This window comes from Zalophus californianus, chromosome 14 (assembly GCF_009762305.2).
Source record: "Zalophus californianus isolate mZalCal1 chromosome 14, mZalCal1.pri.v2, whole genome shotgun sequence".
In the NCBI taxonomy this organism is placed as follows: Eukaryota; Metazoa; Chordata; class Mammalia; order Carnivora; family Otariidae; genus Zalophus; species Zalophus californianus.
In genome coordinates, this window is record NC_045608.1 from 28,223,264 (window position 1) to 28,248,155 (window position 24,892).

The 24,892-nt window shown below is 46.7% G+C and overlaps 1 long non-coding RNA gene across 1 annotated transcript; it reads right to left on the bottom strand.

Moving 5' to 3' along the window:
* Nucleotides 1-919: 919 nt before the first annotated feature.
* On the bottom strand, nucleotides 920-23,490 carry LOC113913043. The gene is made up of 3 exons (XR_003517076.1): nucleotides 23,355-23,490; nucleotides 1,593-1,760; nucleotides 920-1,121 (listed from the first exon to the last, which is right to left on the bottom strand). It is a non-coding gene; the product is annotated as an uncharacterized LOC113913043 (long non-coding RNA).
* Between the last annotated feature and the right edge of the window lie 1,402 nt (nucleotides 23,491-24,892).

The window sequence follows — 24,892 nt, forward strand, 5'->3', positions numbered from 1 at the left end:
CTCCCTTTCCCCTCCCCCCACTAGCACCCAAGCATGCACTCTCTCTCTCTCTCTTTAATAATAATAATAGCCTTTCACATCTGTGTGAAACTTCTGATATCACATGATGTAAGTACTTTGACTATAAGCTTTTTCACATTCATTACATTCATAGGGTTTCTCCCCAGTATGATTCTCTGAAGTAGGATGAGAAACAAGTCCCAGGGGAATGATTTTCATTTACATTATATGTAATACCATCATATGGTATCTCTCTGGATGTGTGTTGTATAAGGTGTGACCCCTATGAAAGATCTCCCACAATTTCTGCATTTGTAGAACTTTTTTCCAAAGAAAATTCTCTGATGTTAATTAAGAGTAAAGGTATGACTAGAGGCTCTCTTACATTCATTACGCTAATGAGATTTCACATCTACACCTGAAACTAATGTAACATTGTGTGTTGACTAGACTCAAATAAAAAATTAAAACAAGCAAAAAAAGAAAGCAAAACAGTAATTCAAAAAGATGTACACACCCCTATGTTTATTGCAGAATTGTTTACAATAGCCAAGACATGGAAGCAACCTAATTATCCATTGACAGGTGAATGGATGAAGGAAATATATATATATATATATATATAATGCAATATTACTTAGCCACCGAAAAGAATGAGATCTTGCCATATGAGACAACGTGGATGGACCTAGAGAGTATTATGCTAAGCAAAATAAGTCAGACAGAGAGAGATAAATACCGTATGATTTCACCCGTATGTAGAATCTAAAAACGAAACAAAAAGACAGAAACAGATTCATAAATATAGAAAATAAACTGGTGGTTGCTAGAGAGATGGGAGGTAGGGGGCTGGGCAAAATAGGTGAAGGGGATTAAGAGGTACAAACTTCCAGTTGTAAAATAAATAAGTCATGGGGATGAAAAGCACAGCGTAGAGAATATAGTTAATAATATCATAATAACACAGTTATAAAATAAATAAGTCATGGAGATGAAAAGTACAACATAGAGAATATAGTCAATAATGTTGTAATGACATATAGTTAAGACAGATGGTAACCATATTTATTGTGGTGAGCACTGGGTAATGCGTAGACTTGTGGGATCAATAGGTTGTACATCTGAAACCAATATAACACTGTGTGTTAATTATACTTCAATAACAAAATACACACATACATAAGTATACATATATACATAGGGTCTCTGATGTTCAATAAGAAGACATGCACTATCACTGAATGTATACCTACATCCTTTGCAATTGTAGGCTTGTCTCCACTATGAGACAGTATGTCTCTGAAGTTCCAATATTTCTTTGAATTTGAGTAAGTTATGCAATGCAGCTGAGGTGTTTTCCACATTTGCTATATTTGTAAGGCTTTTCACCTGCATAGCTTCTCTTTTGATTAATTAGGTTCTGGGTTGTGTGAAGTTATTTCTATCATTGTTACAGTTATGCACTGTGTAACCTTCAGGAATATGTTCCCTTGAAATAAGATTTGAGTTCAGACTAAAGTCTCCCCCAAATTCAATACATTTAAGTACATTCTCCTGAATAAGGCTTTTTCTTATGAATGACAGTTACTTACCAGGAGAAATCTCCAGTGACACCCTAAGTAGTCACCAAAATCTGAGACTTCACTTGGGGATTACAAAATGTCATCTGACTTGAGCTTTTGTGCTGGTCCAGGGGGAAAAGTCTTCAGAAAAAATTTGCTTCAGATTTGAATCTTTGGTTCGAATTCTTATTTCTTGGCCTGAAAGAAATTACAAATGTAGAATCTCTGTCACAGAAGAAACTTCTATGGGGAAACTGAAGCATAAAGTAACTGAAACACGTATAAGTTTAATGGGCTTTGTCAGCTTTCAAATAATAATCTATATGAGTTACCTATGGAATTTTGAGCACAGAGAATGGAAGCCATTGTGATATATAAGCAAGAAGTGAGACAGGGACAAAAAGTGGTTACAGAGGTTCCAGTAAGAATATTAGATGGGGGCAGAGAATAAAAACGGTCCTTCATGGAGGATTGAAGGGCGACAACTGGGGCCATGGAAACAGACAGAAGAGATACTGAAAAGGGGAACTAAGTGCAGAGAAGGCAGAGAAGAGCACAGCCCAACTCAACACCAAAATCAAGAGATGCCAGCGTGGTTAAGCAAGTCAGCAAACGTATGACAGCGGGCACCTGAGAGAAATGCAAGAGAAGCCAAGTGCAGTCTAGAAGAGGCACCATTTATAGAGCATCGGTGGAAGGGTGTGCACTGCAGAACATGAGCAAATAGGAGCAGGAGAAGCTTCATGCTCAAACAAGTGGCACCCAGAGGCAGGACTGAGGCTATTCAGTGTTCCTGAAGCAACCCCGACTTCCCCTGGGAGAAGGCTCTGTGGCCCCATGTCTAGAAACCACCGGCTTGCTGGACAGCCTTGTGTGTGAGCACCCAAGACTCCCTCCCACCTGGAGAGGGCCCCCTAAGGATATCCCTCATCCCATCCATGGCAATCAGCCTTGCTCCAACCGGGAGATCACATCAGGCCTGGAATCCTGACACTTTGCTCAGGAAAGACAAGAGGCTTAAGTGTTGGGGCTGGTGGCATGTGTGAGCCCAGGGCCCTGCCTCCATTCTTCTGCCTTTGGGTCCTTTACAACATGAATGAAGAGGGCTATGTCCCAAGGAGCAGAAGAGTCTGACCTCTGGACATCCAAATATGGTACCATAAGTCAGAGGCCTTAAGGTTTCAGTATTCAAGTTTTGGATAGAGAAGAGAAAGCTGATTCCTCATTTATCCCTATTGTCCAAGAAAGTTGCACAAAGACCTCTAAGGATCCATAGGCAATGTGTCTCTGCAAGTTCAAAACCTCTTTCGAGTGTTTTTGCCTCTTTTAAAATCACACACATGTCCTTGTAACCTATAATACATACATACTTATTTAATGTAAATGCAATCACTTACCAGTTAAACTATTTAATATCCCTCCCTCCCTCCCTCCATCAACTAAGAGACAGTCTGGAAAGATAGTACCCTCTTCCTCTCGTCCCTTGTCATACTCATAAGAGATATTGATCTGTAGTTTTCTTTTTTGTGACGACTTTGGTATCAGGTTGATATTGGTCTCATACAATGAGTTGATAAGTGTTTCCCTCCCCTGTATCTCTTGAAAGAGTCTGTGAAGGTATTAATTCTTTAAATGTTTGGTAGAATTCACCAGTGAAGCCATCTTGTCCTGGGCTTATGTTTGCAGGAAGTTTTTTTTTTTTCCTCCAGTTTTTTAAAATTTTCTATTGCAGTATAATTAACATAGAGCGTTATATTAGTTTCAGTGTACAATATAATGATTCAAATTTCTATACATTACTCAGTGCTCATCACGATAAGTGTACTCTTTGTAGGAAGTTTTTTAAATCACTAACACAATCTCTTATTTATTTGACAGAAAGAGACACACTGAGAGAGGGAACACAAGCAGGGGGAGCTGGAGAGGGAGGAGCAGGCCTCCCGCCAAGCAGGGAGCCCAATGCAGGGCTCGATCCCAGGACCCTAGGATCATGACCCGAGCCGAGGGCAGACACTTAACGACTGAGCCACCCAGGCGCCCCTCTGTTGATCTTTTCAAAGACCCCAGTTTTGGGTTCATTATTTTCTCTATTGTTTTCCTATTTTCCATTTCATTTATTTTCACCCTAATATGTATTATTTTCTTGTTTTTGCTTGCTTTGGGTTCTAGTTGGCATTTATTTCTCAGTTTCATAAGGTAGAAGTTTATGTTGTTGATTTAAGAGCCTTCTTCCAGGGGGTGCCTGGTTGGCTCAGTCAGTAATGCATGTGACTCTTGAACTTAGAGTTGTAAGTTCAAGCCCCACACTGGGTGTAGAGATTACTTAAAAATAAAATCTCAAAAAAGAAGAGCTTTTGGATCACCTGGGTGGCTCAGTCGGTTAAGCGTCCAACTCTTGATCTCAGCTCAGGTCTTGATCTTAGGGCCATGAGTTCAGCATCGCGCTGGGCTCCATGCTGGGCATGGAGACTCCTTTAAAAACGAAAAAAAAGAGCTTTCTTCTGTTTTAATGTAGGGGCTTATAGCTCTAAATTTCTCTCTAGGCAGTGCTTTTGCTGCATCAATTAAATCTTGGTATGTTGAACTTTCATTTTTTTTAAAGTCTTTCTTTTCTTGTCTTTTCTTTTCTCTCTTCTTTCTTTCTCTTTTTCTTTCTTTCTCTTTCTTTCTTCCTTCTCTTTCTTCTTTCTTTCTTTCTCCTCTTTCTTTTTTCTTCTTTCTTTCTTCTTTCTTTCTTTCTTTCTTTTTCTTTCTTTTTTCTTTCTTTTTCTTTCTTTCTTTCTTTCTTTCTTTCTTTCTTTCTTTCTTTCTTTCCTTTCTTTCTTTCTTTCTTTCTTTCTTCTTTCTTTCTTCTTTCTTTCTTTCTTTCTTTCTTTCTTTCTTCTTTCTTCTCTCTTTCTTCTTCTCTCTTCTCATCTCTTTCTTTCTTTCTTTCTTTCTTTCTTTCTTCTTCTCTCTCTCTTTCTTTCTTTCTTTCTTTCTTTCTTTCTTTCTTTTCTTTCTTTCTTTTCTTTTCTTTCTTTCTTTCTTTCTTTCTTTCTTTCTTTCTTTCTTTCTTTCTTCTTTCTTTCTTTCTTTCTTTTCTTCTTTCTTTCTTTCTTTCTTTCTTTCTTCTTTCTTTCTTTCTTTCTTTCTTCTTTGTCAGAGAGAGAGAGTGAGCACAAGCAGGGGGAACAGTAGGCAGAGGGAGAAGCAGGCTCCCCACTGAGCAAGGAGCCCAATTCAGACTCTATCCCAGGACCCTGTGATAGTGACCTGAGCCGAAGGCAGACACTTAACCAGCTGAGCTACCCAGGCGTCCCAAACTTTCGTTTTAATTAACCTCAAAATATTTTCTAATTTCCCTTGTGGTTTCTTCTCTGAGCAACTGGGTATTTAGGAGTTTGTTGTTTCATTTCCACATATTTGTAAATTTTACAAATTTCCTGTTATTTCTAATTCCATCCCTTTGTGCTCAGAGAACACACTTTCTATAACTTTATTTCTTTTAAATGTATGGAGCCTTGTTTTCCTTGTTTAATGGTCTATGAAACTGTTCTATGTCCACATGAGAAGATATGTATTTGCTGTTGCTGGGTGGGGCATTCTGTAGTTTTCTGTGAGGTTTAGTTGCTTTCTAGTCTTCTTCAAGTCCCCCATTTCATTGCTGATCTTCTGTCCAGTTGTTCTGGCCATTACTGAAAGTGGGGTGTTGAAGCCTCCAAGTCTTATTGTTGAATTGTCTATTTCTCCTTTCAACTGTGTCAGTTTTTGCTTCATGCACTTTGAGGCCATGTTGTTAGGTACATATATTGCCTATATGTTTATAATTGTTACATCACTTTGATGGAGTGACTCTCCTACCATTATATAATGTCCTGTCTCTAGTAACAATTTTTGTTTTCAGGTCTATTTTATCTGATGTTAGTATAGCCACTCAGCTCTCTTTTGGTTATATGCTTGCAGGAAATATCTTTTTTTCCTACCTTTCCTTGTAAAGTTTTTGTGTCTTTGTAAGTTTTTTTTGTAAGATTTTATTTATTTATTTGAAAGAGAGAGACAGATAGCGAGAGAGAGAGAGAGCATGAGCAGGGGGGAGAGAGAGAAACAGGCCTCCCGCTGAGCACGGAGCCGATGTGGGGCTTAATCCCAGAACCCTGGGATCGTGACCTGAGCCAAAGGCAGACGCTCAACCAACTGAGCCACCCAGGCACCCCTATTTGTGTGTTTGAATCCAAATTGAGTCTCTTATAGACAACTCACAGTTGGATCATGTTTTTAAATCCATTCTACCTGGGGCGCCTGGGTGGCCCAGTTGGTTAAACTTCTGCCTTCTGCTCAGGTCCTGATCTTAGGGTCCTGGGATCAAATCTCACGTCAGGCTCCCTGCTCGGGGGGAGGGGGTGGAGTCTGCTTCTCCCCCTGCCCTCCCCACTGCTTTTGTGCTTGCTCTCTCTCAAATAAATACATAAATAAATAAATAAATAAATAAATAAATAAATACAATCTTAAAAAAAATAAATCCATTCTACCAATCTTTGCTTCTAATGGAAGTGTTTGATCAATTTACATTTAATGAAATTACTGATCAGAACTTACATCTGCCATTTTGCCATTTGTTTTCTATATGCCTTATGTCTTCATTTGTTCCTCAGTTCCTCTATTATTGCCTTCTTTTATGGTAAATAGATATTTTCTAATGTCCTGTTGTTTCTTTTACTACATATATTTTGGTTATTTTCCTAGTGATTGCTTTGGGGATTATAATTCACATCTTCATTTATAGCAATCTAGTTCATATAGCACCAATTTAATTTCAGTAGTATATAAAAACTTTGCTTTTATATAGCTCCATTTTCTCTCCTTTATACTGTTGTTACAAAACCTAAAATAATTTACATATTCCCAGGAGTAATAGGAGAGTTTAATAAGACAACAGACTATAAGATCATGATATACAAATATGCCAAGTTTTGGGGGGGTGGAGCAAGATGGCGGAGGAGTAGGAGACCTGGATTTCGTCTGGTCTCAGGAATTCAGCTGAATAGGGATCAAACCATTCTGAACACCTACGAACTCAACAGGAGACGGAATAGGAGAGTAGCAACAACTCTCTGAACAGAGAAGCGAACACTTACTGGAAGGTAGGACGTGCGGAGAAGTGAATCCGAGGCGATATTCGGGAGGATAGACGGCGGGGGAGGGGGCCTCCATCGGCCACTTTTGGCAAGTGATAGAGCCCTGGAGCACAAAATCGGAACTTTTAGAAGTTGGCTCCGTTGAGGGACGTCGCTCCAGTGGCTCAACTGGGGGAGGAACCCTCGCGGGACAGTGTGGTCTCAGGACCCTCGGGGTCACAGAAAGACCGGGGGTGCCTGAGTGTAGCAGAGCTCCCAGGTATCGAAGCCAGGAAGCCGGCTGCAGAGACGGAGCTCTCAGGTCGGGGTTGCCATAAACTGTGATCTGTGGCCCAGTTGGGCCACTGCTCCTCCAGCAGGGACCCAAAAAGCAGCAGAGCCGGGGAGACTCCCCTCCCTCCCCCGGGAGGAGCGTCGCGGGAACGCACCGCAGGAATTTGCTGGGTTTGGAGGCTCCACACGGGGTCGGGTGCCAGAGATAGAAACACTTGGGTCACAGGCCGGGTGAGCACGGAGTGCGGCCGGAGACGGGGACACGGGAGTGACTGCTTTTCTCTGGGGGCACGCTGGGGAGCGGGGCCCCGAGTTCTCGGCTCCTCCAGGTGGAGATTGGGAGGCTGCCATTTTCACTCTCGTCCTCCAAAGCTGTACCGAGAGCTTGCAGGGAACAAAAGCTCCCGAGAGCAAACCCGAGCAGATCGCCTAGCCTGGACCGGCAAGGGCGGGACAATTCCGCCTCCGGCAAAGACATTCGGGAACCACGGCAATAGGCCCCTCCCCCAGAAGAGCAGCAGGAAGAGCCAGCCAAGACCAAGTTTACTGATCAAGGAGAACGGGAGAACTCCAGCGCTAGGGGAATACTGCACATAGAATTCATGACTTTTTTACCATGATTCATTAGTTTTTCAAAGTTAATTTTTTTAACTTTTTTTTAATTTTTCTTTTTCCCTTTTAAAACCAACAACTTATCAATCCCTTTTTGAAAAAAAAATTCTTTATTTTTCATTTTTAGAGTCATATTCTATCCCTTCATAGTAGATACCCTTATTTTTGGCATATATATATATAAGTTGTTCTCTCTTTAAAATTTTGAGATACAGTTTCTTCTAACAGATCAAAATATACCCTAAATCACTAGTGTATGGCTCTGTTCTAGTCTCCTGCCTGATCCCATTCTCTCCCATTTTTTTCTTTTTTTAAATCTTCTTCTTTCTTTTTTCAAACAACTTCTTATCAATTCCTTTTATAAAATCTTTTATAATTTTCATTTTTACAGTCATCTTCCATCCCTTCATTGTATCAACCCTTATTTTGTACATAGATAAGTCTTTCTTTCTTTAAAATTTTAGGAGGCACTTTCTTCTAACAGACTAAAATACACCCAAAATCTAGTGCGTGGCACTAATCTATGCACCAGCCTGATCATATTTGATCATATTCAGGTTTTTTTTTTGTTTTGTTCTGTTTTTGTTTGTTTTTATCTTTTTCTTTTTCTTTTTTTCCCCTTTCTTTTTTCTTTCTTTCCCTTTCTTTTCCCCTGGTTTCAGGTCTTTTCTGATTTGATTAGAGTATATTTTCTGGGGACGTTGTTAACCTGTTAGCATTTTGTTCTCTCATTCATCTATTCTCCTCTGGACAAAATGACAAGATGAAAAAAATCACCTCAGCAAAAAGAACAAGAGGTAGTACCATCTACCAGAGACCTACTCAATATGGACAATAGTACGATGTCGGACCTAGAGTTAAGAATCATGATTTTAAACATACTAGCTGGACTTGAAAAAACCATGGAAGTTATTAGAGACACCTTCCTGGAGAAATAAAAACTAAAATCTAACCAAATCGAAATCAAAAAGGCTATTGATGAGGTGCAATGAAAAATGAGGGCACTAACTGCTAGGATAAATGAGGCAGAAGAGAGAATCAGTGATATAGAAGACCAAATGATGGAAAATAAAGAAGCTGAGAAAAAGAGAGATAAACAACTACTGCATCACAAGGGCAGAATTCGAGAGATAAAAGATACCATAAGATGAAACAACATTAGAATAATTGGGATCCCAGAAGAAGAAGAAAGAGAGAGAGGGGCAGAAGGTATACTGGAGCAAATTATAGCAGAGAACTTCCCTAATGTGGGGAAGGAAACAGGCATCAAAATCCAGGAGGCACAGAGAACCCCTCTCAAAATCAATAAAAATAGGTTAACACTCTGACATCTAATAGTAAAATTTACGAGTCTCAGAGACAAAGAGAAAATCCTGAAAGCAGCTCGGGAGAAGAGATATGTAAACTATAATGGTAGAAACATTAGATTGGCAACAGACCTATCCACAGAGACCTGGCAGGCCAGAAAGGACTGGCATGGTATCTTCAGAGCACTAAAGGAGAAAAATATGCAGCCAAGAATACTATATCCAGGTAGGCTGTCATTGAAAATAGAAGGAGAGATAAAAAGCTTCCAGGACAAACAAAAACTAAAGGAATTTGCAAACACAAAACCAGCCCTACAAAAAATATTGAAAGGGGTCCGCTAAGCAAAGAGAGAGCCTAAAAGTAACATAGACCAGAAAGGAAGAGAGACAATATAGAGTAACAGTCACCTTACAGGCAATACAATGGCACTAAATTCCTATCTTTCAATAGTTACCCTGAATGTAAATGGGCTCAATGCCCCAATCAAAAGACACAGGCTATCAGATTGGATTAAAAAACAAGACCCATCGATATGCTGTCTACAAGAGACTCACTTTAGACCCAAAGACACCCCCAGATTGAAAGTGAGGGGGTGGAAAACAATTTACCATGCTAATGGACACCAAAAACAAGCTGGGGTGGCAATCCTTATATCAGACAAATTAGATTTTAAAACAAAGACTGTAATAAGAGATGAGGAAGGACACTATACCCTACTTAAAGGGTCTATCCAATAAGAAGATCTAACAATTGTAAATATCTATGCCCCTAACGTGGGAGCAGCCAATTATATAAGGCAATTAATAACAAAAGCGAAGAAACACACTGAAAACAATACAATAATAGTGGGGGACTTTAACACCCCCCTGACTGAAATGGACAGATCATCTAAGCAAAAGATCAACAAGGAAATAAACACTTTAAATGACACACTGGACCAAATGGACTTCACAGACATATTCAGAACATTCCATTCCAAAGCAACGGAATACACATTCTTCTCTAGTGCCCATGGAACATTCTCCAGAATAGATCACATCCTAGGTCACAAATCAGGTCTCAACCAATACCAAAAGATTGGGATTATTCCCTGTATATTTTCAGGCCACAATGCCTTGAAACTGGAACTCAATCACAAGAGGAAAGTCGGAAAGAACTCAAATACATGGAGGCTAAAGAGCATCCTACTAAAGAATGAATAGGTCAACCAGGAAATTAAAGAAGAATTAAAAAAATTCATGGAAACCAATGAAAATGAAAACACAACTGTTCAAAATCTTTGGGATAGAGCAAAGGCAGTCCTGAGAGGAAAGTATATAGCAATACAAGCCTTTCTCAAGAAACAAGAAAGGTCTCAAATACACAACCTAACCCTACACCTAAAGGAGCTAGAGAAAAAACAGCAAATAAAGCCTAAACCTGGCAGGAGAAGGGAAATAATAAAGATCAGAGCAGAAATCAATGAAACAGAAACGAAAAGAACAGTAAACAGATCAACGAAACTAGGACCTGGTTCTTTGAAAGAATTAACAAGATTGATAAACCCCTGGCCAGACTGATCAAAAAGAAAAGAGAAATGACCCAAATCAACAAAATCATGAATGAAAGAGGAGAGATCACAACCAGCACCAAAGACATACAATTATAAGAACATATTATGAGCAACTTTATGCCAGCAAATTAGATAACCTGGAAGAAATGGATGCATTCCTAGAGATGTATCAACTACCAAAATTGAACCAGGAAGAAATAGAAAACCTAAACAGACCTATAACCCACTAAGGAAATAGAAGCAGTCATCAAAAATCTCCCAACAAACAAAAGCCCAGGGCCAGATGGCTTCCCAGGGGAATTCTGCCAAACATTTAAAGAAGAATTAATACCTATTCTCCTGAAACTGTTCCAAAAAATAGAAATGGAAGGAAAACTTCCAAACTCATTTTATGAGGCCAGCATTACCTTGATCCCAAAACCAAAGACCCCATCAAAAAGGAGAATTACAGACCAATATCCTTGATGAACATGGATGCAAAAATTCTCACCAAAATACTAGCCAATAGGATCCAACAGTACATTAAAAGGATTATTCACCACGACCAAGTGGGATTTATCCCTGGGCTGCAGATTGGTTCAACATCCGCAAATCAATCAACGTGATACAATATATTAACAAAGAAAGAACAAGAATCATATGATCCTCTCATTAGATGCAGAAAAAGCATTTGACAAAGTACAGCATCCTTTCTTGATCACAACTCTTCAGAGTATAGGGATAGAGGGTACATACCTCAATATCATAAAAGCCATCTATGAAAAACCTACAGCGAATATCATTCTCAATGGGAAAAAGCTAAGAGCTTTCCCCCTAAGGTCAGGAACGTGGCAGGGATGTCCACTGCTATTCAACATAGTATTAGAAGTCCTAGCCACAGCAATCAGACAACAAAAAGAAATCAAAGGCATCCAAATCGGCAAAGAGGAAGTCAAACTCTCACTCTTTGCAGATGATATGATACTTTATGTGGAAAACCCGAAAGACTCCACCCCAAAACTGCTAGAACTCATACAGGAATTCAGTAAAGTGGCAGGATAGAAAATCAATGCACAGAAATCAGTGGCATTCCTATACACCAACAACAAGACAGAAGAGATACAAATTAAGGAGTCAATCCCATTTACAATTGCACCCAAAACCATAAGATACCTAGGAATAAATCTAACCAAAGAGGCAAAGGATCTGTACTCAGAAAACTATAAAATACTCATGAAAGAAATTGAGGAAGACACAAAGAAATGGAAAAACGTTCCATGCTCATGGATTGGAAGAACAAACATTGTGAAGATGTCAATGCTACCTAGAGCAATCTACACATTCAATGCAATCCCCATCAAAATACCATCCACCTTTTTCAAAGAAATGGAACAAATAATCCTAAAATTTGTATGGAACCAGAAGAGACCCCGAATAGCCAAAGGAATTTTGAAAAAGAAAAGCAAAGCTTGCGGCATCACAATTCCGGACTTCTAGCTCCATTACAAAGCTGTCATCCTCAAGACAGTATGGTACTGGCACAAAAACAGACACATAGATCAATGGAACAGAATCGAGAGCCCAGAAATGGACCCTCAACTCTATGGTCAACTCATCTTTGACAAAGCAGGAAAGAATGTCCAATGGAAAAAAGACAGTCTCTTCAACAAATGGTGTTGGGAAAATTGGACAGCCACATGCAGAAGAATGAAACTGGACCATTTCCTTACACCACACACAAAAATAGACTCCAAATGGTTGAAAGACCTAAAGGTCAGATAGAAGTCCATCAAAATCCTAAAGGAGAACACAGGCAGCCACCTCTTTGACCTCAGCCGCAGCAACTTCTTCCTAGACACATTGCCAAAGGCAAGGGAAGCAAGGGCAAAAATGAACTATTGGGATTTCATCAAGATAAAAAGCTTTTGCACAGCAAAAGAAACAGTCAAGAAAACCAAGACAACCGACAGAATGGGAGAAAATATTTGCAAATGACATCTCAGATAAAGGGCTAGTATCCAAAATGTATAAAGAACTTATCCAACTCAACATCCAAAGAACAAATAATCCAATCAAGAAATGGGCAGAAGACATGAACAGACATTTTTCCCAAGAAGACATCCAAATGGCCAACGGGCACATGAAAAAGTGCTCAACATTGCTCGGCATCAGGGAAATCCAAATCAAAACTTCAAGGAGATACCACCTCACACCAGTCAGAATGGCTAAAATTAACAAGTCAAGAAATGACAGATGTTGGTGGGGATGCGGAGAAAGGGGAACCCTCCTACACTGTTGGTGGGAATGCAAGTTGGTGCAACCACTCTGGAAAACAGTATGGAGGTTCCTCAAACAGTTGAAAATAGAGCTACCCTACGATCCAGCAATTGCACTACTGGGTATTTACCACAAAGATACAAATGTAGGGATCCAAAGGGGTACGTGCACCCCCATGTTTATAGCAGCAATGTCCACAATAGCCAAACTGTGGAAAGAGCCAAGATGTCCATCGACAGATGAATGGATAAAGAAGAGGTGGTATATATACACAATGGAATATTATGCAGCCATCAAAAGGAATGAGATCTTGCCATTTGCAATGATGTGGCTGGAACTGGAGGGTCTTATGCTGAGTGAAATAAGTCAATCAGAGAAAGACATGTATCATATGACCTCACTGATATGAGGAATTCTTAATCTCAGGAAACAAACTGAGGGTTGCTGGAGTGGTGGGGGGGTGGTAGAGATGGGGTGGCTGGGTGAAAGACATTGGGGAGGGTATGTGTTATGGTGAGTGCTGTGAATTGTGCAGGACTGTTGAATCACAGATCTGTACCTCTGAACCAAATAATGCAATATATATTAAGAAAAAAAAGAAGAAGAAGCTAGCAGGAGAGGAAGAATGAAGGGAGGTAAATCAGAGGGGGAGACGAACCACGAGAGACGATGGACTCTGAGAAACGGACTGGGGGTTCTAGAGGGGAGGGTGTGGGGGGATGGGTTAGCCTGGTGATGGGTATTAAAGAGGGCACATTCTGCGTGGAGCACTGGGTGTTATGCACAAACAATGAATCATGGAACACTACATCAAAAACTAATGATGTAATGTATGGTGATTAACATAACAATAACAATAAAAAATAAAAATAAATATGCCAAGTTTTATATACTAATCATGAACAGGCAAAAAAGACTATTTAAAAATACACCATTTACAATAATAGAAACTAAAGGTAACTAAAACACTGAACAAAAATTAGGCAAAACCTGTATGGAAAAATTATAAAATTTGATTTAAAGATATTTAGGGGCACCTGGGTGTCTTTGTTGGTTAAGAAGCTGATTCTTGATCTCAGCTCAGGTGTTGATCTCAGGGTTGTGAGTTCAAGCCCCACGCTGGGCTCCATGCTGGCTGTGGAGCTTACTTAAGAAAAAAAACAAAAGATATTTTAAAGGATCTAAATAAGAGAGATAACATACCATGTTTATGGACTGGAGGATTTGGTATTATAAAGTTGTCAATTCTTCCCAAATTGGTCTACAGATTTAATATAATTCCAAGAAAAACTTTAAAAATTCCAATAAAAATTCCGCGTGTGTGTGTGTGTGTGTGTGTGTGTGTCTGTGTGTGTGTGTGTGCATGTGTGTATCTTGATAAGCTGACTCAAAAATGTAGATTAAAAAGGGAAGAGACAAGAATAACCAAGACACTCGTGAAGAAAAATAGGATGTGAAGATTTGTCTTACCAGATAGCAAAACATTTTGTAGAATTATAATAATTAAGACACTCTTATAGTGATGCAGGGATACACAAAATGACCAACAGAACAAACCAGAGAGCCTGAAAATAGGCCCAAGCACATATAACAGAAGTAGCACATCAAATAAGCACTACTGGGATAATCCATTATCTAAATTGACTTGTCCCAACCTCAACCTTGAGGATTGAGTCCCAACCTCACACCAAGCACAAAAATCAATTCTATACTGATATGAGACTACATGTTAAAAGCAACACTTTCAGTTTTTAAATGGAAATATAGAAGGCTACCTTTTTGCTACTGGATGGAAAATTTTTATTAAGCAAGACACAAAACACACTAACAAAAGTAATGGTTGATAAACTCAATTACATTAAAGCTTAAAACTTCTGTTCATCAAACACCACCACAAAGGAAGTTCCAAAATCATTTGCTATAAAAAACTGAGAAAAGATATTTGCACATATACACATAATAGACAAAAGAGCATTCTAATGGGGCACCTGGGTGGGGGGCAGTCGGTTGAGCAACCAACTCTTGGTTTCGGCTGAGGTTGTGATCTCAGGGTTATGAGATCAAGCCCCAGGTCAGACTCTGCACTCAGTATGGTGTCTGCTTGGAACTTTCTCTCCCTCTCCCTCTGCCCCTCCCCACTGTGTGCTCTATCTCTCTCTCTCACATGGATAAATAAATCTTTTTTTTTTTAAAGATCATTCCAAATGTTTAAAGTTTATTGACTTAAACAGCAGTTGCTTTTTGTGGGTACTGACTGAGAGGGAGCCTTCTGGGTGCTATAAATATTGTATATCTTGATGTGAGTGTTAGTTCTATGGTCTAAATGTTTGTGTTCCTCCAAATTCATATGCCCAATGTGATGGTATTAGGAGGTGGGGGTCTGTGGGATGTACTTACGTCATGAAGGAGGAGCCCTCATGAATGGGACTAGTGCCTTATAAGGGAGGCTCCAGAGAGATCTCTAACCCCTTCCACCAAGTGACAACACAGCCAGAAAGGACAAGCTTTGGACCAAGAGGGGGCCCTCAGTGCAAGGTGACCATGCTGGCACCCTGATCACAAATTTTCCAGTCTCAGAACTGTGAGAAAGAAATTTCTGTTGTCTCGGGGCACCAGGGTGGCTCAGTCAGTTGAGCGTCTGCCTCTGGCTCAGGTCATGATCTCCAGGTCCGGAGATCAAGTCCCGCATCAGGCTCCTTACTCAGCAGGGAGTCTGCTTCTCCCTCTGGCCTTCCCCACTCTCGTGCTCTCTCGCTCTCTCTCCCTCTCTCAAATAAATAAATAAAAATTTTAAAAAAAATTTCAGTTGACTTCCTACCCATTCGACCCTGTTCGCCACTGAATGGTGATGCAGTCAGGGCACAAAGGAACTGACATCATGTACACAGGTACAGTAGACTGCTAGAGGAAGATCGCTCGTGTTGAAGGAGCCAAAGCGTTTTTCAAGGGGGCATGGTCCAATGTTCTCAGAGGCATGGGTGGTGCTTTTGTGCTGGTCTTGTATGATGAAATCAAGAAGTTCACATGAGTTTTTTCCTAGTCTTTCCCCCACTGTGAACAGGCATGTTGTATTATATAACATATCTTGAGCATTCTTGAGAGACTGTTGGCTGTTTGTTTATCAATGGCAACTATTCCACTGGTTGAAAACGGGAAGCAGTAATATTCATCTGACCAGTTTTCTCTTAAAGCCATTTCCATGATGATGGGATTCAATTATATTTTTTATTTCAGTCACTCCTGATAAATTTGAAGAAATAAAAAAAAATCAGTTGTTTATAAGCCACCCAGTCTATGGCATTTTGTTATATAGCAGCCCAAACAGACCATGAGTAAAGAGTAAAGACAATGAGTAAACATGAATATAAAAGTCCACCTGTACACCTAAAATATGTACACTATACTAAATGCAAATCATATTTTGATAAAATAAATGAATTAAATAAGACACTTACAATTCAATAAGAAAAAAGAAAACCAAAACAACTCAATAGGAAAATGGGCAAAAGTCATGAATGAGCATTTCAGAGAGCCAGGACCATCAGTGGTGAATAAGCATCTGAAAAGATGCACAGCTTCCCCGGTATTGAAGGAAACACAAAGTAAAAGCACAGTGAAATATCAATTAACACCCACTTGATTAGCGAAATACAAGAATCCTGTCAGGACCATGTGTTAGATACTTGTGAATCAACAGAGATCCTCACATACTGCTGGTGAAGGTAGGAATTCATGAACAATTTGGCATTCTCTCAAATATTTACATGGTGCTACACCAGGTCCACACCCCAATATATTCCTTTGAGAAATTCTTGCCTATGGGTCCCAGGGGACAGGTACAAAAATGTGCATAGAAGCACAATTAGTACTAGCAAAAAACACGAATGATTCAAATATCCATTGACAGGAGCATGCCCAAATCAACTGGAATATTATACAGCAGTGAAAAAGAATGAACACCAGCTCCACCCCAGCAACCTGATGAATCTCAGAAGTAACGTTAGGTGGAGAAGGCAAGACCCACAAGTGCACACACGGACTAATGCCATTGTTATGGCACTCAAAGACAAGCGAAACCAAATGACACACTGTGTAGAGATACCTACATACATGACAAGATATATATATAAAAGCCAGGGAAACACACAATTCAGCACAGCAGGTGCCTTTGGAGAGAAGGAGAGGACTCATTGGTACTGGAGCAATTCCTGGGTTGGGTAGCTGACTCACAGTTGTTCTGCTGGGATGCTTTTAGCAGACATGCATATTATGTGTTATCTTGTGTGTTATCATACATGACATTAAACATATAATAAAGAGAAAACTGATCTCCTTTGAACTGAATTTTGAGACAGGAAGGTGTAGGGGAAAGATCTTGATGTGGGTGTTAGTTACAAGGGTATACACAGATGTCTGACATGACCTGGTTCAAATCCTGGAAAGCGGTCTACACTCACACTCCCTTGTGTCCATCCCTTATGCAAGACTCATGAAAAGACTCAGAGGGGGTTCAGTGGGGTGGGTGGGGAGTGGTAAGGGCTCCCCTCCTGTGACTTGCACCCTCCTCTACTGCCCCCAGTCCTAACACCCTCTCCCTGCATGAATATCACCCCCAACTTCTTCCCCCTATGCAGCCCAGGCCTCCCTGACACCAACCTCCCCCCACTTGTATACTCTCCAACCCCTCCCGTGCCACCCCACCCCATGGGGGCACGTCAAGGGTGAGGGCAGAGAGCCTGGCCAGAGCCAACTCCAGGCAGAGTGAGGAAACCCTAGGCTCGGGCTAAGCGAGGACCCTGCCCTTCCTCAGGCCATCCCAGGCAGGGGACACTAGAGACACAGCCAGCCCTGCAAGCTGGGCCTTCCACGATCACCCCTGCCCTGCAGGCCTGGAAATAAAGCCAACACTGAGTGCTTACTCAGTGCCAAGCCCAGTGCAGACACCTTCATTCACGGGGAGTGGATTTATGCCGTGCCTACTGTGTGCCAGGCACAAGTTTCTGGACCTTGAGGATGCCGTGGTGTCCCTGACCTATTGGAAGTCAAAACCAAACAAGGACAGAGACCAGAGACCCCACATTCCAGGAGGAAATGCAAGGTTTGCTGAGTTCCAGGTAGGCAGATGCAGGGGCAGCATGGGGAAGGGCCCCCGGGTCAGGGCAGGCCTTTCTAGGAGGCCATGTAAACTGTGACCTGAGGCAGAGGGAGCAGGTTGTGCACAGGCTCGGGGGTGGGGGGTGGGGGGTGGTGCTGGCATGGGGAGCAAGAGGAAGCGGGTCACTGAGGGGGCAGTCCCAAGCCCTGGGGGCACGCAGGATCCCAGCTTCTTGCAGGAGTGAGGTGGCAGTTCGTGGAGGATGTTGGGCAGAGGTGGGTCTTATTCAGAATTAGGTTGGGGGCGCCTGGGTGGCTCAGTTGGTTAAGCGACTGCCTTAGGCTCGGGTCATGATCCTGGAGTCCCGGGATCAAGTCCCACATCAGGCTCCCTGCTCAGCAGGGAGTCTGCTTCTCCCTCTGACCCCCCCCCCCCCCGCCATGCTCTCTCTATCTCATTCTCTCTCTCAAATAAATAAATGAAATCTTAAAAAAAAAAAAAAAAATTAGGTTGATCAGGCTCCCACTGAGAACATAAGGGCAAAACCCGAGGCCTGGAGAAGTGAGGCCTTCTCACTTCTCACTGAAGAAGGGGGGTGGTATGGGGGATCCAGGGGGATGGCATGGGAGTGAGAGGCGTCTGCCAGGGTCGGGGATCACCAGGAGGGTGTGGGTAGGAGACCATAGCCAGCTGTGTTAGTGGTGCTAAGAGAAGAGGGTTGAGGACAGGGAAATGCCCTCTGGCCACAGGGGAGGTGAGGGGACCCTGATGGGGCAGGCTGACCCAGCCCTCAGACCTCCCCATGCTCCCCTATACTGGGAGTGAGGAGATGAGGGGCCATGCCGGGGACCAGTGGTTGTGTGGATGGTCCTGACGTGGAGACCCCCTACCCCAGCCGGTAGAAGGGGGGCCTCTGAGGAGCCCTGTGTGGTCCGAGAATGTCCCTCAGAGGCGGCCCTCCTCCCTCTGTTCCACGCAGACCCTCTTGCCCCACCTGTGGGTAAGGGAGGGAGGCACGGAGGTTAAAGGGTTCACCTGCCCAGGTTGTGCAGCTGGGGGGTGGTCAGGAAACCAGAATGGTCCCACTGGGAGCCCAGGCTGGGCCTGCAGGGCACACAGATGCTGGAGGGACTGATGCCCCATCTGGGGCGGGTGAGGAGGCAGAAGACCACGGTCACGACTGGTCAGAGCCACCCCAGGCCAGACGTTCTACGGCTGCTGACGCCAGGATAAGGCAAACAAGGTCATTATCAGGTAATGAGCTCATTACTGAGGTCAGGCAAGGTCCTTACTAGGTAATGAGTTGTCCCCTGCCGAGCCCCTTGCCCCAGGACAGTTCCTAGGGAATGCCTGGGTATCCAGAGCCACCAGGAGACTGGGGAACAGTTCCAAGGCCTTGTAGCCAAGGGGTGTTCAGGGGCAGAGTGTGCCCAAGTCCAGTCCCCACAGGAAGCCCCGGACCCTTTGGCCCCTTCTTTAAATGAGGAGCCACCTGCAGCTCAGATCTGCCCTCAGGCCACAGGCCTCCCATGGCCCCTGTCCACCTCCCAACATCCATCACCACTGCCACCCCCACCATCCCTTGGCCAGCAAACACTAGCCCTGGGCTCTGACAGCTGGGAACACTGAAGCAAGGCAACAGGGCCACCAGAGCTCCGTGAGGCAGCATGACTAGCCCAGGGTGGTGCCTTGAGCAATGGCCCAAGCCCAAGCTGCCTGCTTAGGCTACTGACACTCCACTACATGGCCTGCACTTCGAGGCCCCAAAGGTACCACAGCCTTCCCTTCCTAAGACCCCTGGGGCCAAGGCCCAGGCCCCAGCCAAGCCAGGGACCTAGTCAGTCTGGCTCCCACAGCAAGCAGCACAGCTGGCTAGAGAATGGGTGGGCACCCATGCTCTAGAGTCCGTGCTGAGGGCTGGGGTCTGTGACCAGAAAGGCAAGGAGCAGCCCACTCCAGGCCCAGCCAACAAGGCTAGCCCCCTTCTCCTCCCAGGGTGGCTGGGGGCCCAGGGCAGACCATACTTCCCGCTTCCCCTGGGGCTCCCCCTCCCCCAACCCTCAGAGCCAACCCGGGAGGGTCTCCCCACCTTGTGCCCCCTTCACTGAGAACCAGGCTGGGCCAGAACTTCGTTTGCAGACAGTTGCAGAAGAAGATAAAGACCGCCGTGCCCTGAACGCTCACACTCCAGTTCTACCTCGTGGGGTTGGCGGAGGGGGTGACCTGGGCATCTGCATTTCCAGACACTCCCATGATGACTGGGAGGCTCCCCTGCCCCCTCCGAGGCCACCAGGGCCCCTTCGACATACAAAGCCCGCCTGGCCCCGCCCACTGAACTCTTCCCCGGCTCCCACCGCCCTCGGGCTTTGGAAAATAAGACCTCCTCTCTGGGTGGCCGCCAGGGTTTCATGGCAACAGAGTGCAAAGGTGAGGCAGTTCAGTGACGTGGAGGCTATCCCCCTTCTCCAGGGAGAGGCAGAGCCCAGGGTTTTCCCTCCTCCCAGGCTCTGAGTTAATCAGTGGCCAAGCCCACTGATCACCCAACCCTGCCTGTGCAGAGGGGCCCACCTGAATGCACAGAGCCCAGATGGGGACAGCTCCCGGAGCTGTGATAGCCAGCCTCCCCACCCCCAGCAGACCTGGCCCTGGCCCTGAGTACACAGAGGGGGCCGGAGTGGGGAAGGAGCTGGGCCCTGCACTGGGCCCCACTCAGTTCCTCTGTGCAGGTGGCCAGGCAGGCTGGCCTATGAGGATATTCTAGAAAGCAGAAGAACCAGAAAGCAGGCCTGTGTGCCAGTCCCCCTGGCCCATTCAGTAGCTCTGTTCCTGCTTCTTGTCCCATTCCTTCCAAAGCTACCTCTGTTCTGACCAATGAGCCTAGGCAAGGGCTCCCCAACCTATCCCCTCACCTCCAGTCCTCAGCTTCTGCTGCCCCCCCCCACCTGTGAGGCTCAGGCTACGGTCACCGCAACCTATTTCTTGACTATTGCTGCACTTGACCTCAGGGGCTCAGGGTCATGTTGACCACAGCTGCCTGTTTACCCCTCACCAATGCCTCTGCAGCCCCCCTCAGGGCTGGTTGGGGTCCCCGGGGCCTCCCTTCCCACTCTGCACTTGATCCTGGGTAATCTGTCTGCCCATGATTTTGGGACTCTCTGCCACCAGCCATGACCTCATATCTGCAGCACCTGCAGGGTCATCAGCTCTTCACTGCAAAGGCTCTGTTCCTACCATATCAGTCAGAAAACTTCGCCGCCCCTGTCTGCCCTGGCAGCCCAGCCCCACCCTTCCTGGCTCTCATACCACATCACAGATCTGGAGTCTGTCCACCATCACCCCCCACCCCCTCCCCAGCCTTTCCCAGGCTCCCTGCTGTGCCCCCACCATGGATGTTAGGGGCCTCCTTCACTTCACAGGTGAGGCTCGGAGGAGACAGAGCCCCTGGGTCACACAACCTGACTCCAGCAGGCCTGGGGAAGGAATCCAGGGCATTACTGTCTGCAATATTTTAATTACTGAGGGGAGGGGGGCAGGAATATGGTTAACAAGGCCCTAGGGACCAGCAGAACCAGATGCTGGAAGTCCCAGGGGGTCAGGTGACTCAGCAGAAATGGAGGGGTCTGTGGGGTTTGACAGAGTGCCAAATTCTCACCTCCCCTTGCACCTTCCAGAGAGGCTACAATGAATGAATGAATGAATGAATAGAGGGGATCCAGAAGTCTTCATGGCGGCCTGGGTCCAGGGCTGCCAAAAAACAGGGTTGGCAGCACCCTCAATCACACACACACACACACACACACACACACACACACACACACACGCACGGGCACAGAGCTACATAGTACCTAGGCCCCTGTGCGCTCAGGGGACACAGGTCCCCGTGGCTACCTTGCCATCTCCCTCTCAGCCCAGCCTGGATTCACACCAGAACCGCCCTCCCCACAATTTGCTGGGGAGGCCCCCAGGGCACCCAGAGTCCTAACTAGGCCCTAGGGTCCGGTGAGAACAGCATGCTGAGCAGAGGGATGCTGCCCACAGTGCACTGCCCATGACCCTGTGATGGCCACAGCCAGTTGTATGGGTGAAGGCACCGGGGTGAAAAAGGATGGAGTACAGTGGTGAGGAGCGCCAGCACAAGTGGGGAAGGTGGCAAGGACAGGAAAGCCAGGAAGGATGACTACGAGGGTCTTGAATGCCAAGCTGAGGAGGTGCATGGGCTGACCAGGGTGGGTGGTAGAGGCCCTGCCCTACCCAGGACCCTCAGCCCCAGACTCATTCACTCATCTACTCCTGCCTCCAACATCCCGCATGTTTAGTACCTCTGAAAACTGAGTGACCCAGTCGTCCGGTGCTCAGGGCCCCTACTGTGGATCCAGGTGGACAGAAAACAGAGCCATTTAAACATGGGGGCGAGGAGCCTGAGTCACCTGCTGGGGGCTGGGGTGGCCAAGGAAGGTTGTCCTGCAGAGGAGGGATGAGTGGGAGCCACCAGGCAAATGGTGTGTGTGTGGGAGGGGGGCATTCCCAGCAGGAGAAACTGCCTGAGCAAAGGCCCAGAGGGCTGAGGTTGTTGGGTAAAAGAAGACATGTCTGGAACGCAGTGTAGGGTGGGCTGGGACATCCAGTGGCTGAGGACTGGGGCACAGCAGAGAGCCACCCAGACCCCTGAAGAGCTTGAATGGGGGCGACCACGAGGAGGACAGATTCCTGCAGCTGTAGGGGTGGGGGCAGAGATAATAGCGACCTGGACTATGGCATAGAAGGGGTAGCCCTAGCGGTGAGGAGGACTGGGAACTGGCGGGTCCATAACCACACCTGCCTTTCCCTGACTGTGAGGGGACAGCTGTTTAGAGTACAGGGTGCAAGCCTGGTTCCTGACTCTGGTCTGGGCGCCTAGGCTTCTGCAGCCTTCATTCCACATCCTGTCAGCCCCTGCCCAGAAGCCAGTCCAAGCTGCTCAACCCACCAACACAGCGCAGTCCCCTAGAGCAGGTCCAGCACACTCAAGCCTACCGGCATTGCCCCGCCGGGGGTCCCCTGGGTCTCCATCCACCCCCCCCCCCCGGCCCTACTGGAGTTCCGGGCCCCAGGCCAGATTCCCCGAGGCCTCGGTCGTTCCCACAGCCGTCCCGGGGGCCCTCTCCACGGAGCGTCGCTGGAGCCCCAGCGGTCGCTAGGCTGCCGGCTGGGACTCCCGACCAGGCCCGGCTCCGGTGGCGGTGGCAGTGGCGGTGCGGATGGCGGCGGAACCCGGGCGTCCGTGGGTGCAGGCGCGCAGTGCGTACCGCGCGAGCGAGGCGCTGCGACGGGCCGTTGGCCGCCGGCGAGACCACGGGCCGCAGCCCAAAGGGCCGGACCCTGAAGAAGCCCGCGCCCCGGGACGCCTGGCTCCCCTGCGGGGCCAGCTCCGGGCGGAGGCAGCGGCGCGGGCCGACGCGCCTCGGCTGCGGCGGCTGGTGGAGCGCGCAGGGGCCGCAGCGGGTGAGGCCCGGGCGCCGAAGGCCGCGGAACAAGCGGACGCGCGCAGCAGCGGCTCCACGTGCTCCGTGTGCGGGGAGCCGCGCGGCGGGGCCACCTACCCGGCCGGCGTCCTGGAGGTGAGCGAGCGGCGGCTGCAGGAGGGCCTGGCGGCTGTGCGCGCCGAGCTGGGCGTGGGGCTGGAGGCGCTGCGCGCGGAGCTGCGCGCCGAGCTGGACGCCCTGCGCCAGCTGCTGCCACCCCTGCCGCCACAGCAGCCGCTGCCGGCCCGCCGGGAGCCCCGCGCCGCCCCCCGCGCCGCTCCCCACGGCCCCGCCCTGCTGCGGGCACTCGGCACCATGAACGCCCTGGCCGCGGTCGCGAGGCCAGCCGACGACGCCCCTGACGGCCCTGCGGACGGTGGCGCGAACAGGGCCCCGGCCAGGAAGAACTTTAAGAAGACGCCGGTGCCGCCCGGGGCCCCGCAGGGCGGCGGGGATTGAGGGCGGCCCCGCCGAGGGTTGCCGGGACCGGATGCTGGAAGCACCTTTGGGCAATGTATTTGTATGGACAGATCCAACACCCCCGTGGATGAAGAAGGGGCCTCAGACACCGCCTGCTAGCGTTCAGGCTTTGGGGTTGGGCGTCGGCGTGCGCGGAGGCTGGGGACTCCTGGGGATCACGTCTGGGGAGTGCAGATGGCTAAGCACAGCGCGGGGCTCAAGGCTGGAGACTGAGTCTGGGTAGGAGGAGGGGTGGAGCCCCTTTTGGCTCAGAGCTGCAGAAGGGTCTGGGTCAGGGGTGCAGCAGCCCCCGGGACAGCCTCCGGGAGAGCCCAAAGGTCTGTGTCAGGGAAGGGTGTTGGTTTTTCCTGTTCTGTGGTTTTTGTTTGTTTTTCTTAGGGGCCTTGGCCAGGAGGCAGAGCCTCCAAGCACTGAGATAGTGTGTGACCCACACATTACCCAACAGACTTTAGGGACATGTGGGTGGCTGGGACATCGTCATCTGGACACAGCCTCACTCAGGGCAATGCCTCGGGGATATACAGCCGCAGTCCACAGGGCTTCAACTGGACAGTAGCCTGGCCCTGGCCAGCCTCACTCTAGTGACAGACCCAGCCTCTCACTGGACAACTTTGCCGGCACACAGTGGCATCTAGTCTGAGCTTCGCTGTGGACGGTGACACCAATGACACTTAACCCTTCAGTTCACCTCCCCACAGGCTCTCCGGAAAGTGTCACCCTACGCTCAGGCTGCACAGCGAAACTTCCCAGTGTCACCTGGGCGCAGTTTCACTAGCTGTCCTTGTCACCAGGACCCACTCACCTAGCACAGCCTGCAGCAGAGCCCGGAGCCAGTAGCTTCTCACCTCCTGGCCACAGGGAAATGTCCGCTGAAGTCACCATTTAACACATACAGTGGCCTGGGGTCAGTCAGCCAGCTTGTTTTTTAAAATAAAATGTGTCGGGGCACCTGGGTGGCTCAGTTGGTTAAGCGGCTGCCTTCGGCTCAGGTCATGATCCTGGAGTCCCTGGATCGAGTCCCGCATCAGGCTCCCTGCTCGGCAGGGAATCTGCTTCTCCCTCTGACCCTCCCCCCATCTCATGCGCTTTCTCTCTCTCTCATTGTCTCTCTCTCTCTCTCAAATACATAAATAAAA